Source organism: Triturus cristatus, chromosome 9, assembly GCF_964204655.1.
Source record: "Triturus cristatus chromosome 9, aTriCri1.1, whole genome shotgun sequence".
Classification (NCBI taxonomy): Eukaryota; Metazoa; Chordata; class Amphibia; order Caudata; family Salamandridae; genus Triturus; species Triturus cristatus.
The window spans coordinates 122,012,352-122,028,875 of NC_140592.1; positions in this window are offsets into that span (position 1 = coordinate 122,012,352).

The window sequence follows — 16,524 nt, forward strand, 5'->3', positions numbered from 1 at the left end:
TGGATTGGTACAAATGTATCATTCATACTGACAGATCTGCTCAACCAGCCAAGGGCTCTAAACATACTTATTCGGCTGCCTGCGCTATAGTGGCAGGCTCTATGGTTGAAGGTGAGTTTAAGTCTTCCTTGGTGCACACACAGGCTCTAGGAGACTGTACAGCTCAATTGGCTGAGCTGCCTGCTTTGTTGTTGGCTCTAGAATTCGCTGATCCCGCAGTGCCCACTCTTATAGTATACAATTCATTTAAATCTGTTCAATCCTTTAATGTCAAGTTGTTATTTTGGTCTCAGAATGATTATCGAGATTCTAAAGTCAACGCAATTAAGCATAAAGCGCTTTGGGTTTGAGTGGCAGCTCTTAAGGAGAGTCTACCGCTCATAAATGTTATCCACACTTTTGGCCATCAGCGTGTGGGAGCACATGTTGTTGGTAATTCTATGGCTGATGAGAGAGCCAAATCTGCAGTAGCCACTTGTTCAGTAGCAGCCGTAACAAGGTCCATGGCTAAATTAGATATTGACATACTTGCTGCTTTAGCAGCAACGAAGGATTGGACAACTTTTCCCACAACGTTTTACTTCAAAATATGCTTATCATTTGTTACCTGAGCAGGTCCCATTTGCTACAATACTGTCCGTTGGGGATCGGCTGATTCTCAACGAGGACCGCAGGTTTCCTTTGATCATTGCCGCTCATGAGCGCATGGTATCTGCTCATGCTGGAGTTTCAGCGACAGTGTCTTTCTTGCAGCAGCGTTATTGGTGGTGTGTCCTGTATAAACAGGCTCATGATTATGTTCTGTCTTGTGACATTTGCCAACAGATTAAGCCGTCTATAGTTGCATGTCCACCACATACGCAAATTTACATTTCAAATCAATTTCGGTTGTATTTACCTTGATCACTGTGGTCCTTTGTTGTCAGACACTGCATATAAATATATTTTGGTTGTAGTAGATTCATCCACGAGATTCATTTGGGTTTGGTCACAACGTAGTGCTGATGCTCGAAATGTCATTAGAGACTTGCGTGTCAAAGTCAGTCAGTCAAAATACTCTTTATTCGAATCATTAGACTCATAAAAGACATATTGAAAAACAAACAAACAGTACAAATATACAATCACAAAAGACTTATAAAAACATTCAGTAACAATTATCCATAAAAAGCGACAACCCTAAAAATTCTGAGCGAATTAATTAATTATTATTTAAAAACTGTTTGAAACCTCACTTATATCATTATTACCACTGAAGAGAATTTGCTTTTTGATCCTAAGTGCTGCCACTAGAAAGCTTGCCACACAGAAAGCAATACGCGGGGACCCCAAATGTTGGAGATAAACCAAGGCAGGCCTAACCTGTACAAAACCAGCCTCTTTCAATAATGGGACCAAATATCTTTTTCTTATATCCCTAAAATTCTCACAAAACGTAATAAAATGTAAAGTGTCTTGTTGCGAGAAATTATCACAATTACAGGGGGGGCCTAATTCAGATTTTATCCAGGAGGGGTGACTGCCTAGCAGATGGTGAATCATGTTAAATCTGAATTTAGTCAACAGAAACCTATGAAAAGGTTTCGTGACAATTCTAAGGTATGGCTCCAAGGTAGGGGATGAAGTTATCATAAAATGAGCCCTAACCGTGGGTTTCTCCAATTCCTTGGCCTCCCGCTCCAGTCTGGCCCTCTCCATGAAATTGATCTTGGTCCACTTAACATCCTCCTTCTTAATAGAGGCTGGTAATTTAAAAAGATCAATGCGGCCTAATTGATAAAAAGATTTTTCCAAATAGTACAGCCAGGCAATTTTATGGGCTCGATCCAGGCCCCTGACGTCGGTCAAAATAGCATGGTTTAATGTTAACTCTGGATTGAGCCAGGTTTTTAACCAGAGAATCAGGGGGGCCAATTTCAACCTGTCCGTAAGATAGTCTATTCCCACCTCCGTGTGTATGGAGAAGGTGGGAGAAGATTTAGGGAGAGAAAGAAGTTGTCTAATGAAACTATTCTCCACTCTTTGAATCCTGTCCAGCTGTGCATAACCCCACAGAGATGCGCCATAAGAGGCAATTGATAAACACTTGGTATTGTAAATTTTCAATAGGGCCTCCATGGGCCGAGACCCTAATCTCCGTGAAAAGCCCATAAGGGCTGAAGAAGAGCGAGCCACAGACGCGCTCTTCACCTTAATCTGGGGGCCCCAAGATCCCTTATCGTCAAAAAGGACGCCCAGATAAGGGAAGACCGTGACCCTAGTGACTATCTCCCCTTCACAGGAAAACATCTTAAGTTTTTTACTCCTCCTACAATTGCCTACCACCATCGTATGGGATTTTTTAGCATTAATTTTCAAATCTAGCTGGCCCATAAACGCCCCAAATTGGTCCAACAGTCTTTGGAGCCCAACTCCCGTTCGAGCTAATAGGACTGCGTCGTCCGCGTATAGGAGTGCTGGTACCAGTATATCTCCCACACGCGGAACGTCCGTCCCCACACTCACTAGGCTAGTTCCAAGTCCATTGATATAGATGGTAAAAAGGAGAGGAGCCAAGATGCAGCCTTGGCGAACCCCCCTTTCGGACTTGAATCAATTTGTGCACCTGCCCTCCCTAGTAACCCTGACCATTGCAAACAACTCCTGGTGAAGAGAAGCTGTAAAATGAACAAGGTCTGGGTCAACACCAAACTCCAATAGGATGGCCCAAAGCTTAGACCTATTGACCATGTCGAAGGCCGAGGAGAGGTCCATAAACGCCAAGAATAAGGACCCCTCCTTGGCCACCGTGTACTTGGAAATCAACAGGTGGAGATTTAGACATTGGTCAACAGTGCCTCTTTTTTCTCTGAAGCCATATTGGATATTTGCGAGACCCCCCTTCAATTCAATATTTTTCCTCAATCTTTTCAGCAAGACTCTGCCCAAGATCTTAATCGCGGAGTCAAGCAAAGAGATGGGTCGATAGCACCCCGGGTCGTCTCTCTGCCCCTTCTTGAAAATCGGCACTATAATAGAAGTGACCCAGGTAGAAGGGAGGGTATTGCCATTTGCAGCACAAAAGATATTTGTTAAGATCATAGCCCAAAATTTTGGGAAATGGGAGTACAGATCTCCGGGGACTCCATCGGGGCCCGGGGCTTTATTTCTTGAGGACTCTAAAATTGCGTTCTCCACCTCCAAACAGGAGAAAACAAGGGGGGCATGCTCAACAGCCACTGGGGGGTTATATATCCCATCAGAGGCTATGTTTCCATAAACTCTCTGGAAGTGGAGCATCCAATCCGAATCAGAAATTACATTATCCATAACCGTGTTCTCGGTTTCGGAGAAAAAAGAGTGGTTAATAATAGACCAAAAGTGACTGCTGTCACGCAAAACATCCACGTTTAAAAGGCTCTCCCATGCCTCTTGTTTGATTGCGTTCTTTCTACTGGCAGTTATGGCCTTATACTCCTTCCTAAGGTTGGCAATAAGAACCCTATCTCTTGGGGAAATTAGAAGAGCCTTTTTTAAGGCCCTATGGGCTTTTGAACAGTTTGAATCAAACCATTTACATTGATTGTTACCAACCCTATGTGATGTGGATGACAAGTCACAAGATATTTGAGCACATATACTTTCAAATGCCCCCATCTTAACTGCATTAACAGCTGCCGGGTCCTGGCAAATGGCTACACTAGCCTCAATTTTAGGAAAAAGGTTATCAAAAACAATTTCTGGGACGACCTTTGCCCACTTAATTCTTCTGCCTTGATCCTTAGGTAACAGGGCAGTTTCTCCTCTCGGTGTTGGTATGCCATTGGCCCTAAGATCACTCCAGATTAGTTCAAGAAACACAGGGTTATGGTCACTATAGGGGGAGCTAATAACATTGTAGTTCACGGCCCTTTGTAAGATACCTGGGGTAAGGAAGATGTAATCAATTATTGAGCCATGATCATGCCCCTTAAATGTGCATGTACGCTCCCCCCCCTCTGTGTTCATAAATTCCAACATATTAAAATTAGCCAGCAAAGCTTCAAGAGCCTCCCCTGCTTTTGTGTGTTCAAAGTGGGGAGCCAGAGAACCTGGTGGACCCTCAAATTCTTCATAAAAGCAAAAATCACCACAAGGGTGTATATTAAAATTGCCCATTAAAATGAGATCAAACAGAGTATCATTATTCAGACTGAAACTATCCAAAAAAAATTCCAATAAGGTGATATGGTCAGTACCGGATACCCTATCCCAGGCATTATAGAAATTAAACAGTAGTACCTTATGAGATGTAGAGACTGACCATTCCACTATTAAAAGATTTGGGGAGCCTGACTTAATCATTTTAAAATCGCCTTTCAATGAGAGTGAAAGAAGGAAGATAAGACCTCCTTTAGCTCTCCCCATGCTACTAGTGATTGCTGGCTCAACAAAGCTAATATAACCATCCATCCAAAACGTGAGGGAGGGGTCCCATGACTCCTGCAGAGCTATAATGTCATGTTTGGTAACAAAATCAACCCACGGTGGATCTGATTTTTTTGCTCTAATACATTCCAAGAGGTAAATTTACAGGAAGGTAATGAATCAATCTTAGGAGCGTCCTCTAGTTCTGGAGAAAACGTTGAAGGTAACCGTCAATCAAGTTCCTCGATGTCTGAGAGGGGGGAGAAACGGTTACTCAACACTACTCTCGGGTCTGCGAGTACCGTTTGTGTGGGTCTCAATAAGGCGCTGGTAGTGGGTACATTTTGACCCCCTTGAACAAGGTTTGGGTGGTTACTTCTAACCCAACCACTCCCTCCATGATTCCTGTCCACCCCATCTCTGGAATGCAAAATCTGCTGAGGTAGGTGAGGGCAATGAATTATGGCGGGGGGTGGGTAAAAGAAACCAAGCGGAACTGGCCTCATACAGCCTTGGTCCGCGATTGGAGAACCATCCCAAAATAATCTGTCAGCCAGATCAGGAGCGTTAAAATTAACAATGACACAATCCCCCCGTAAATGCTTTGCAGAGTTACCAATCCACCCCACCCGTCTTGCCATAATTAAGTTATCTGAGATATCTGACCCACCACTGGAACACTCCACACACCATCGTTTTGCCTTATGTATTAAATCTGAGGTAAGTTCTAATTTACCCGGGGCAAGTGGGGGGACTCCTGTGAAAACACCGACGAGCGGTGCGGCTTCTGGTGGCAGGTTTATGAGCAATTGGGAGCCTAACGATGGTAAGCTGGCCAAGGGGGGCTTTGGTTTTTTTGAGTTATTTGGGAGCCCTGGAATAGGGTGAATGGAGGCCGTATGGTTAACTAGTACGCCAGAATCACCTAACCCTAGGGACTTCGAGTTTACATCCCTATTAGTTAGCATGGCGTTAGCCTGGCGTGCGGGTGCAGTGTCTTTGTTATCTGGGGCCTCTCCGGAGACTATATAGGGATCCTTAATTACAGCAAGTTTGTTAGCCACAGATTCTATAAGTGAACACTTCTTTAAAAGGCTCGCTAGGCAGGAGTTCAAAGTGTCCACAATGTCCTTCGCCACACTCGTTAATAGGGGTTCTATACGATCCATGAAAAGATTTTCTAAAGCATCCTCCACATTATTGTCCTTGGAGTGGGAAGCAATACTTTGTAAGCCCACGCCCTTCTTCTACTTGCTTTTAGTGATCGCTCTTGGCTTGTTAATAGGAACATGCGACTGCTGAGCCATAGGGTAGACCTCAATAGCAACAGCAGCTGGGACGGGGACCACAGCCGTGCTAGACTTATGAGGAACGACCACTATCTCAGGGACCAGCGGCACGTGAGGGATATGGGAAGCATCAGTATTAATCACTGAAGAGTCAGTAGCAGGGGAAACAATGCCCAGCTCATGTTCCGCGTTGGCAATTTCTTTTGACAAGGCACCCACAGCCGAAGACAAATACGAGAGAATGGAGTCTGATTTCCTTGCAACTTTAGGATTTTTCCCTCCATCAGTATTAGACACACTTTTACGCTTACCCATTGTTGTTAAGGGATAGGCCCAGCCCTGCCACCTCCTGCCCCGGACGGCCACAGACGGTCCGCCCTTTGTCCGGGCTTCGTCCGGCAGCGTCCGCGCGCGTCCGCTGCGCGAGAGCTGCGATGTGCTTTAAAGGCGCCGGCAGGAAGGTAAAGTGTGACCAGGTGCGGGCGTTGGCAGCAGGCCCCCTGGGATCAGTAGTCCTCGATAATCCTCAGCTCCTTGCAGGCGAAGCGGCTCCCGCGGTAGCGGGAGCGGCGATGCGCTTTAAAGGCGCCGGCAGGAAGGTAAAGTGTGACCAGGTGCGGGCGTTGGCAGCAGGCCCCCTGGGATCAGTAGTCCTCGATAATCCTCAGCTCCTTGCAGGCGAAGCGGCTCCCGCGGCAGCGGGAGCGGCGATGCGCTTTAAAGGCGCCGGCAGGAAGGTAAAGTGTGACCAGGTGCGGGCGTTGGCAGCAGGCCCCCTGGGATCAGTAGTCCTCGATAATCCTCAGCTCCTTGCAGGCGAAGCGGCTCCCGCGGCAGCGGGAGCGGCGATGCGCTTTAAAGGCGCCGGCAGGAAGGTAAAGTGTGTCGAGGTGCGGGCGTTGGCAGCAGGCCCCCTGGGATCAGTAGTCCTCGATAATCCTCAGCTCCTTGCAGGCGAAGCGTGTCTTTGTCTGTGCATTTGCCTGCGGCACCTTCCATTCTAACCAAGTTCCAGCATTTGCCTCTAAGGCTTACAAAGACGCAATGAGGTTGCTGGGGGTGCTGCTACAATTTTCGTCTCCATACAGGCCTGAGGGCCATTTCGTAGTGGAGGAAATCAACCGTGACTTAAAGCAGTTTATGACAGCTAGGGTTCTAGGTATTGGTCGGAGTTGGCTGGCTCATTTGTACGGTGTCCAACGTGCACTAAATAATCTCCCTAGAAGATCTCTTGGTGGGCAGACCCCATACAAAATGCTCTTTGGCACTAAAATGTTTGTAATATAATAATCAAACTGGAGGGAGAAGGAAGAGCTTCTGATCCACTCAGCTTCCTTGTCTCAAGTATCCAAAAATCAATAGGGGAGTGGATCACTAGTCCCAAATGAACCAGGGTGTGCAAAGGCAGTATAAGGTGCTGTTAAAAAACCCTCAATCACGTTATACAGAGATCGATGTTAGCGGTATATTTTCATTCTCCGCTTCGTTATTTGTAACGTGACAGCATCATCATCGGGTTTACTGTAATGCTTCCTCCACCTGGAGAACGTACCACTGGTTGTATTGGTAGTGATCGTAGATAAAAAAGGGAGTGAATTCTAGTGAAGTGACAACTGGTGAAAACGATATATTTAAAAATCCGGCAGAGCCAGTAAAAAATCTTTAATTGCACTGGATGTAGGAAGATTTTATAGGTCTACAATGTGCACTCAAAGGGTGAATTAGGACCCTGTGCATTCTAAAAAAGTGTCCATAAAAAAGGTCAACATGTTTCAGCCCTTCTTATGCCCCAGAGGGTCAAACGGGTTTTCTTCAGGACCCAAGTAGTGAAAAAGACCCTAGTATCCACAGGGTCTTACGGTGAGGAGAGAAGGGTTAATTGATCCCAAGAGTAACTGTTCGATTGATCCTGTATCCGGTTATTGTAGGCTACAGCGGGTGTTGTTGGGGCGGTCGCTCACGCTCTCTTCGGCGTCGAGCGGTCGTTCTGTGCTGACTCTGCCCTCGATGACCTGGTACTACTAAAATGTTTTTGCCAGACCTTGATGGTCTAGACGTTGTGGCAGCATTTGACATAGATAACCATTGTGCTATGTTACAGGATCTACAAAACACTCCAGATGCCCTTGCAAAGGATCATATGCCCTCGTCCCAAATGCAGTGGTGCTGATTCCTGATTCCTGTATCTGGGTGATCGGGTCCGGGGGAAGTTGGAAAACAAAACAGAATTTGGTCCATCCTAGTGTGCACCAGTACCAGTACCAGTTCTTGGATTAAAGGGTACTCATCCAGTGAATTCTCCTCCACCGCCTGGTCGGAAGGAGAAATGATTCATTTCCATTGAACATGTCAAGTTACACAATATGGCCGATACTGAAGAGTATGCCTAATAGCATTCCTCGGCAGGATGTTTCTCTGCAACAGATGTCATCCACAGCGATTCCTGCAATCTGGGAATGCGAAGTAGAAACCTCGATCGATGCTTTGCCTCTTTTGTCATCATCTACAGATGCTACATCCCATGACTATGCTACTCCACCACTGGAACACACTATTGATATTCCCATTACTGCTGTACAATCATCTTTTAATGCTGATCTACCTCCATTGTTTTGCCTGGGAACTAGTGATTATTACATGGACAGAGATAACGTTTCTTCAAGCTCTTCATCTTCTTCATCAACATCTTCTGTGGTGGCTCCACCAATGAAAATTTGTATTTTCTTTTCATGGTTTTGGAAGATTTATCTGGTCCCTCCATGGACATACATTTGGATGGTGCTAACAATGATATTCCTCTTCACGTCAATAGGATTTGTGACAGTCTTTTTACTTTTGATCAATGGCCATTATTTGCCTGAACGCTCTGCTGTCCATTCGGTCAATGGGGTGTTGGCACCACATACTTCCTCTCATAAAATGAAAAGAGACCAACCCTATGTTAACATCTCAGCTGTTCCAGTCAGGGATGGCATTGTTTATGATAAAGTGCCATACAAAATCTACAGCCCTACTGAGATGATTCGAATGCCATACATCTTTCGTGTATCATCAGGTGATGTATTTACGCTAGGACTACATTCCGATGACTGGGATATTAATGCCAATAATTCACTGTGTTCTGATTTGAAATATTACGCTGCTTTTGAAACTGAGAATTTTTATTTAAATTATGCTAATTATGCAACATTATGGTCATCATTTTTTGCATAAGTCCAACACAGTCCGAACTCCAGTTAATTATACTCAATGGGAACATAGTCCTACATGATTTCAGGGTAGTTCACGGACAGAGAAAAATAAGTTTGTCTATTTTTCAAGCTATAATCTCTCTGACCCTAGCTCTTACTATTATAGGTTGAATACTAAAACACACACAAAATTCATGCTGACCCATACTAAATTGATATATTCTTCGACTTTCATTGCTGATTCGTCCTTGAAAGGTTATGATTATTGGAAGGACATGATTGAATTAAAGTTGATATGTGGACCAAAGATTGGCAGGTGCAGGGAACTGAATCATTGCTTTGTGCATGCTTGATACCATAACAGCTGATATTCCTGAATCAGACTGTACAACAGACAGCCCGTTTTGGTTTAAATACAGCTAAAAATTTAAATTCTCCCTCATTACCTTCTTTGGCATCCTATGATGACTGGCAGCAGTATACAAATTGTACTTTAGATGCATTGAGCAGTGTGGCCCACAATGGTACCCTTAACAAATCCATTATTAATCCCTTTAGCTGGTTAATATGGCCCCTCAATACTAATAGTTGCCAGTTACATTTTTCAAATGCTTCCAGTGGATTAACTCTCAGTAGACCAAATCCTCGTTTCCCACACTAACATTCTGTTACTAGCTATTCTGTGGGTAAATTATGTCAACAATGGTTGGGACAGTCTACTTTGTTATCTTTGAAATATCATCTCTCACGTTTATTGGGTGACATTGATCTGGCAGATTTTCTTCTAGGTCCAAAATCCCCTCGCCCAAAACGTTTTGCATATGTGGCTTATAATGAAATCTGGAAACTGTCCGAAATGGAGGCAGCTTTTAGATTGCGACAACTTGATCAAGACAACTTGCGTAAGGTTTTAGATGTGGTCAACAAAAGCATTAATACCTTTTCTTCTTGTATTTACACTTTGGACAATATTGTTTCGTCTGTTATTAACATTGTGCAGAATGATGTGTCTGTATTGTATAATGGTCAAAATCAATTGCGCTCTGTAATGTAATTCGGCTGGACTTTGCAAACCTTCCAAACTGGGAAAGTGCCTTAGGATTATTTAAACACTACTGCCCTGTTTTTTCCCTTTAATTTAACAGATAAACAAAAGCTTATGTCTATGAAATATTCAAAATACACACTATTACATATTGAGAAACTAAAGTAGAAATTGTTCAGCAATAGCACTCCCTGTCACATTTGAATTTAGCGAGCTTCGCCCACACTACAGAGTCACGAGTGCTTGTATTTTCAGTAAAAATGTCCGCCAGTATTGTATATTGGTCTTCTTTGTATTCTTTAGTAGAAAGTTTCCCAGCAGCAAGTAATTAAGATCAGGCCAACACGTGTTTCGTCTTGTACCACAATATGTACGCAGACTTTATCAAGGCTGGAAAAAACAAAAAAGTGTATATAAACAGTGAGACCGCACACGCGAGTTATCAACACTGTGTATTTGAATAAATTGTTATATTACACTAAGTCATAAGATTAGAAGAGAGAGGATAATGAAACCAGAGCCAACAAAAAAGAAAGACCTTGTAACACTGTGTGGATAATGAACATTTAGGGAGAGAGTCACCCGAAATCTGCAGCAAAAATAAAATAAAATAAGCTGCATCATGTGCATAAAGTAAGTACATAAACATTGGCAGCCCTAAGAGTATAGGTGAAAAATGCCACAAGTAGTCAAAAGTGCATCATTGGTAGAGTCAAAAAACACCATTAAAGAGGTGTAGAGTAATAAAAGACAGGGGGCAATTAAACACACCCACCAGTATCATGGATCAAATTAAATCTAAAATGATCCTAAGGATGTCAGATGTCCAAGGTATGTATGAAACTGGAAGAGAATAAAAAATAAATCATAAATGCAGGCCAATAAGGGAAGCCTGATAAAGTGTTATAATTTAGAACAAGTAGTAATAAATATGTGTCAATAATCAATAGTTTATGATACAACTAAAGTAACATATAGATAGTGCCAGAAAATGCTAGTCAAGTGGCACAAAGAGAGAGGGAAAATAATAACAATAACTAATGTCTAATGTGTCACTAGAGTGACCATAGCATCAGTAAATGCAAAAAAAAATATTCTTTTTTTTTTTTGGTGGGAGAGAAGATTATATGAAAACTAAGGGTGGGCGTAGTGGGCGTAGTGGGGATACGTGAAGCAGCACGTAGTGTGCCCGAATCTACGCACACTACGCGCTTCGCGTAGCCCCACTACGCGCCACCCGCCACCCACCCACCCTACTTTTAAAAGATAAAATTAATTTGTAATAAAGCAAATTAAAGGCACTTACCTGACGCGCGGCGTCTCCCGGGGCTCCCTCTTCCTGGTTTTCAATTTTCCTGACAAATGCGCATGCATGGAGGCCCGCGCATGCGCATTTCTTGCGAGAAATGCGCATGCGCGGGCATCCGCGCATGCGCATTTGTCAGGAAAATTGAAAACCAGGAAGAGGGAGCCCCGGGAGACGCCGCGCGTCAGGTAAGTGCCTTTAATTTGCTTTATTACAAATTTATTTTAGCTTTTAAAAGTAGGGCGGGCGGGAGGCGGGTGGTGGGCGGCAGGCAGCTACACTTCGCCCTCGCGTGTGTGTAGGCGCTGCCTGCTTCGCCTACTTCGAAAACTGCGAAGCAGGCAGCGCTACGTACACTACGTGGGCGAAGCATAGTGTCGCGCCCAGGGTTAATGAAAACACTCTCCCAGGCTACCCTAGTAAGGTTGAAGGTCCTAATGTCGTACAGGTAAAGTTAAGGTGATATTTAGAAAAGACTACGATATTTCAAGTGAGAGACAAAAGAGAAATCTACATAGTGTAAAGAACCACTACAGAAAACGGCAAAGATGGCAGCAAGATATGTCACAATAAGTCTAAAGAAATAAAGTAAGACACTCACCCGGAACGATCACAATTCGGGTATGTTTTAAGTGATGTAAAAAGTAAAATCACGTTGTAAATAAAGTGTCAAAGAAAGAACACATGGCAGCCCCGCCCTGATAAGCCGGCTCCCTACGAAAGTAAAAAGAAAGAAACCCTATTGTAGCTGGTCAAAAAGTTTTATTAAAAAGTTAATGACAGAAAGGAATATCTGGCAAGTATCAATGGAAACGGTTGCGTACCTGCTAATGGTGCTATCACTTCTGGAACAGTGTGTGAAATAAAGTCCCGATGTAGTAAGTGATCGGTGCGAGCCTCCCTCTATTTGAGACAGAGCGCGGGGACGTAACGTGGAGCACGTGATCCGGATATGAAGGAAAATAGCTAAATGTAAAGGATTAGTAGTGATGTATGGCCGCCATCTTATAGTGAAGGTCGCAGTGTTAAAAATAGAAGCGACGGGTCTACTACTTTGATTGACAGGTTTATGACCTCGTACCAGCACTGTGGGGTAATCGGTGCTCCAGTTTGTACAGCACCCCTTTTTCAGTAAATATCTAAGCGCTTTACTATCCATGTTTATACTGACAGGCTCTGTTTACTAGAAGTGCGGTTCATCCCTTTTGAGGGATTGCTATTACCCTTCATTCCTATTAACGAATATTGAGAAACTAGACCAGCTACCATTCTCAATAGCAGAGCCTGATTCCTCAGTATGATTAATACACAGGGTTATTTCTTTGCCCATTTCCCTCTTTCAATGTACTGCATGTCTGAAACATTATGCAATCGGTGGTTTGAACCCTTTGGTAGTACTTTCCTGCATGAATTGTGCTCGTTGCCGTTTACATTCCATTGTCTACGTGAAGATAAGGACGTTTTCCTGACCGGGAAGGACTGTGAATCTACAGTGGGACATGCTTTGGTTTGTGCACAAGTTCAACTTCACGGCTCTTGCAACATATCAGCGCCCAATTTGGCCTGTTTTCTAAAATGAACACCAGTTCATCAATTCTTCCCATGTTAACTTTCCTTTCTAATGGGAGTTATCTTATCCTAAAATACCACAACTGCTGCGGTTTACGGGCCGGCATTCTGTATATAGTAACTGTTTCCCATCGAGTTACTTGTTGCAGCAATGTGCTTTTTACGCCCCACAGAGGAGTGTAGATAGTTCACTGTGGCCTTCCATCCTCACTTTGAAAACAGACTTCAATAAACTAAGCAGACTCAAAGCGCTATTGTTTCAACAAGAAGTCGCACTTACTTCGGCTCGAGAGACCTTCGAATTGCAGGTGGCTAGAACATCAAGTTAGATTCAGTCACTCTTGAATGGACCGCCAGATCAACTCTGTCTCATCCTCCTGCTTCCACATTCTCCGCCGCCTACATAAGACCTTCAAATGGATCCCCGTCGAACACAGAATGACCGTCACTCACACCCTGGTCACCAGCAGACTCGACTACAGCAATGCACTCTACGCCAGAATGAACTAAAACCTCACTCGCAAGCTACAGAACATCCAGAACGCCGCCGCAAGACTGGTCCTCGACCTGCCAAGACACTGCCAAATCTCCCAGCACCTGCGCACACTCCACTGGCTCCCCATCGAAGCTAGAGTCACCTTCAAGATGTTCACCCACGCCCACAAGGCCCGCCACGACACCGGACCAGCATACCTGAGCTGCCGACTCAAATTCCACGCACCCAAGAGGACCCTACGATCTGACCTACGCTGTGGTCCCCCGCACCAGAAAGACCAGATTGGGAGGCCGCTCCTTCTCCTTCCTCGCAGCCCGAGCCTGGAACGCCCTGCCACTCCTCCTCAGATAGACAACATCGCTCCCCATCTTTGCAAGAAACCTCAAAGCCTGGCTCTTCGACAGATCCCCCCCCCTTGATGGACTGGAGCCTGCTAACCCCCCCTAGCACCTTGAGACCCTTACGGGTGAGTAGTCGCGCTTAACAAATGCCTGATTGATTGATTGATTGAATAGGAATCTCCAACTGCATTTTGGGGAACTAATACATCAAATATTTAAAGTGTCTGAAATTGAAGGCCTTGCACATTGTTTTAAACTTGTGGAGTCTGGCCTAGTTTCATCGTTTCAGACGATTTTTGAAGTAATACCGGCTTTTGTTCATTCTATTTTTCCAGGTCCTTCGGAGGGTTCCCATTGATCCTCTTGCTGGCGTGTGGTATGCTGGTACTTCTACTCCTGTTATGCAATGACTGCCCAGCCTGTCGTCCAGCCCATACCCAGCCAAGTGCGTCTGTACCTTGTGCGAATGCAACAACTTTTTGGATGCATGCCATTGGCAACGCTGGGAGTGAGTTATGGATTTACCTACCACTTCACCTAATTTACTTGCGTGCAACCTGTGTTCTATTGCCGATGATGTCCATTCTACTGGGCCCTGGATGTCTGCCTCTCCATCACTTCACCTGCTGACCTGGATTATGATCTGGTAGTGGTTTCCCTACTGGCCCATGATCAGGTCTGTTCTGCAACGGCAGTTTGATGCATGCAACTGCACTTCGAGTATTGGAATGCTGGAATATCTGTGAGGCTGCGCAGCACCTCCTGCAACAGAGTTCCGTTGAATATCACGCAAGTTGCCCAGCTATGCTCCTAGTGGCACTGGATTATGAACAGCACATCTGCTCCTTCGACCTGCTCAACTGGATGGCATCCCTCTACGCTTTGAACATTGGTGATGACCTTTTGGAACAAATTGCATTCCGCTATGCACGTAATCTGTTCCCTCGACCCGACCAACCTTAAAATTATTTTTTAATATTTTAGTTGAATGAATTCAAATTTCAAATGTTTTAATTGGATTTGACCTTTCTCACTGGCGTCTTTGTCTCTGCTTATTGTTGCATTCTGTTTGGCTGTATGCTGCACCTTGCCAAGGGGAGGGTGTCACGTAGCAGATAGGTACATAGTCGACATTACTAAATTAGCATGGCTCGTGCAACCATGATGCTGTTTTTGCGCACGTTACTACATAACTTTATTTTGCAAGCCTATGTTTACATCTTTCACATGAGAACTGTCTGCTGTGTTCGTTCTCTGCCTGTTCCTGGAGTTGAGTCTGAACATTGTGAGCTGGGTCGATAAAAAATACCCCTTGTTATTCTGTTCTGGTCAGGCCCTAGCACCTAGACAAAACATACCACTTCAGCTGCTGCTGGAGACTCATACCTTGATATTATGGGGATACATGTTTAGGTGAAACACACTTGGAGGGGGACCTTTCCAGGGAGAAAAGCAACACCCAGCTTAGATGTAGAAATCCCATCTATGCTCTAAGGTATGGAGTCTGCTAACAAAACCCAGAGATCTTCTATTATATAATAAAACTAATTCTTACCAAAGGGAGGGAGGTAAGGCACTATAGACTTTTCTCCATTTTCTTTATAAGATGACATCTCCCTTCATAATGTATGGACTGGCTATGATGCTAACTGTATTAGTGTTATGCATTTTACTGCTTGTTGAGGCACGTATACTGCATGTTAGAGCACGTTAGTTAAAATAAACATTTTGAACTACAGTCGTTTCTCTGCCAGATCTTATTGTGGACAGATGTGAGAGTGTGAGCAAAAAGATGTGTCTTGTTACCATGATTCCAGAGAGATCCAGGAGTGTTGTGTTCTGGGTGTCTAATCATTTGCTTCTCTGTGTTTGTGTAGGAGAGCAAGTGAAACCCTATAGCTAGTCGGTCCTGGGCTTGTGGGTACTAAGGCGGTTGGAAGGCTTAGGCCCCATAATCCCTCACATAGTTCTGTGTATGTGCAGAATCCCGGCAACAGACCCATTTACAGACAGGTAATCTAAGTGTAAATATAATCCTGACAAATCTCACAAAGCATTTCAATCTGCCATTGTCTCAAAAAACAAGTAGAACTGGGGGTCTAACAAAATCATATGTATATACAGTGGTATATGCAGATGTGTATGTCAAAAGATGACAAATCCAAATTTACAAACAAGGAGTAGAACAAGGAGAAAGGAGAAAAAGACATCCAGAAACAATCAAGAGAGGACCCTAGATTATAATGAGAAATCCTTTAATACAGAGTTTTAAAATCCAATGGGGCATGGAAGTATCACCAAATTCATGAGTTATTGTCTAGTTAGAAATGCAGAGTGATATAATTTAAAATCAGGAAAACGAGCACCACGCTCATCCTTGGGACGTTTGAGTTTAGCTAAGGCAATACGGGAATGTTTATTGTTCCATAGAAATTTGGTGCAAATTGAATTAATTCGAGAGAAATAAGAAATGGGAATCTTAAAAGGTAATATAGACAATGTATAAAGGACATGCAGAACAATCATCATCCTAATAGTATCCAGTCTGCCCCACCATGATAAGTGGAGAAGAGACCAAGTGGAAAGTAATTTCTGGAGTGTGTTTATTAAGACTTTAAACGTACAACTAATTGTGTTAAAAGCAGTAGAGGAAAACCATATTCCAAGATATTTCATTTTGGTAGGGCACCAAGTAAAATTAGTGTTAGCGATCATATATTGGCCACATGAAGGATTTAAGGGTAATACTTCAGTTTTGGAAAAATTACATTTATATCCAGAGATGCTGGAATACAAATGAATTTTGTGTAAAAAGGGAGGTTGGGAGGAGAGGGGGTAGGACATATAAAACCAGAATAACCATCAGCATAGGCAGGCAATTTAGTTCCATTGGAATTAGGA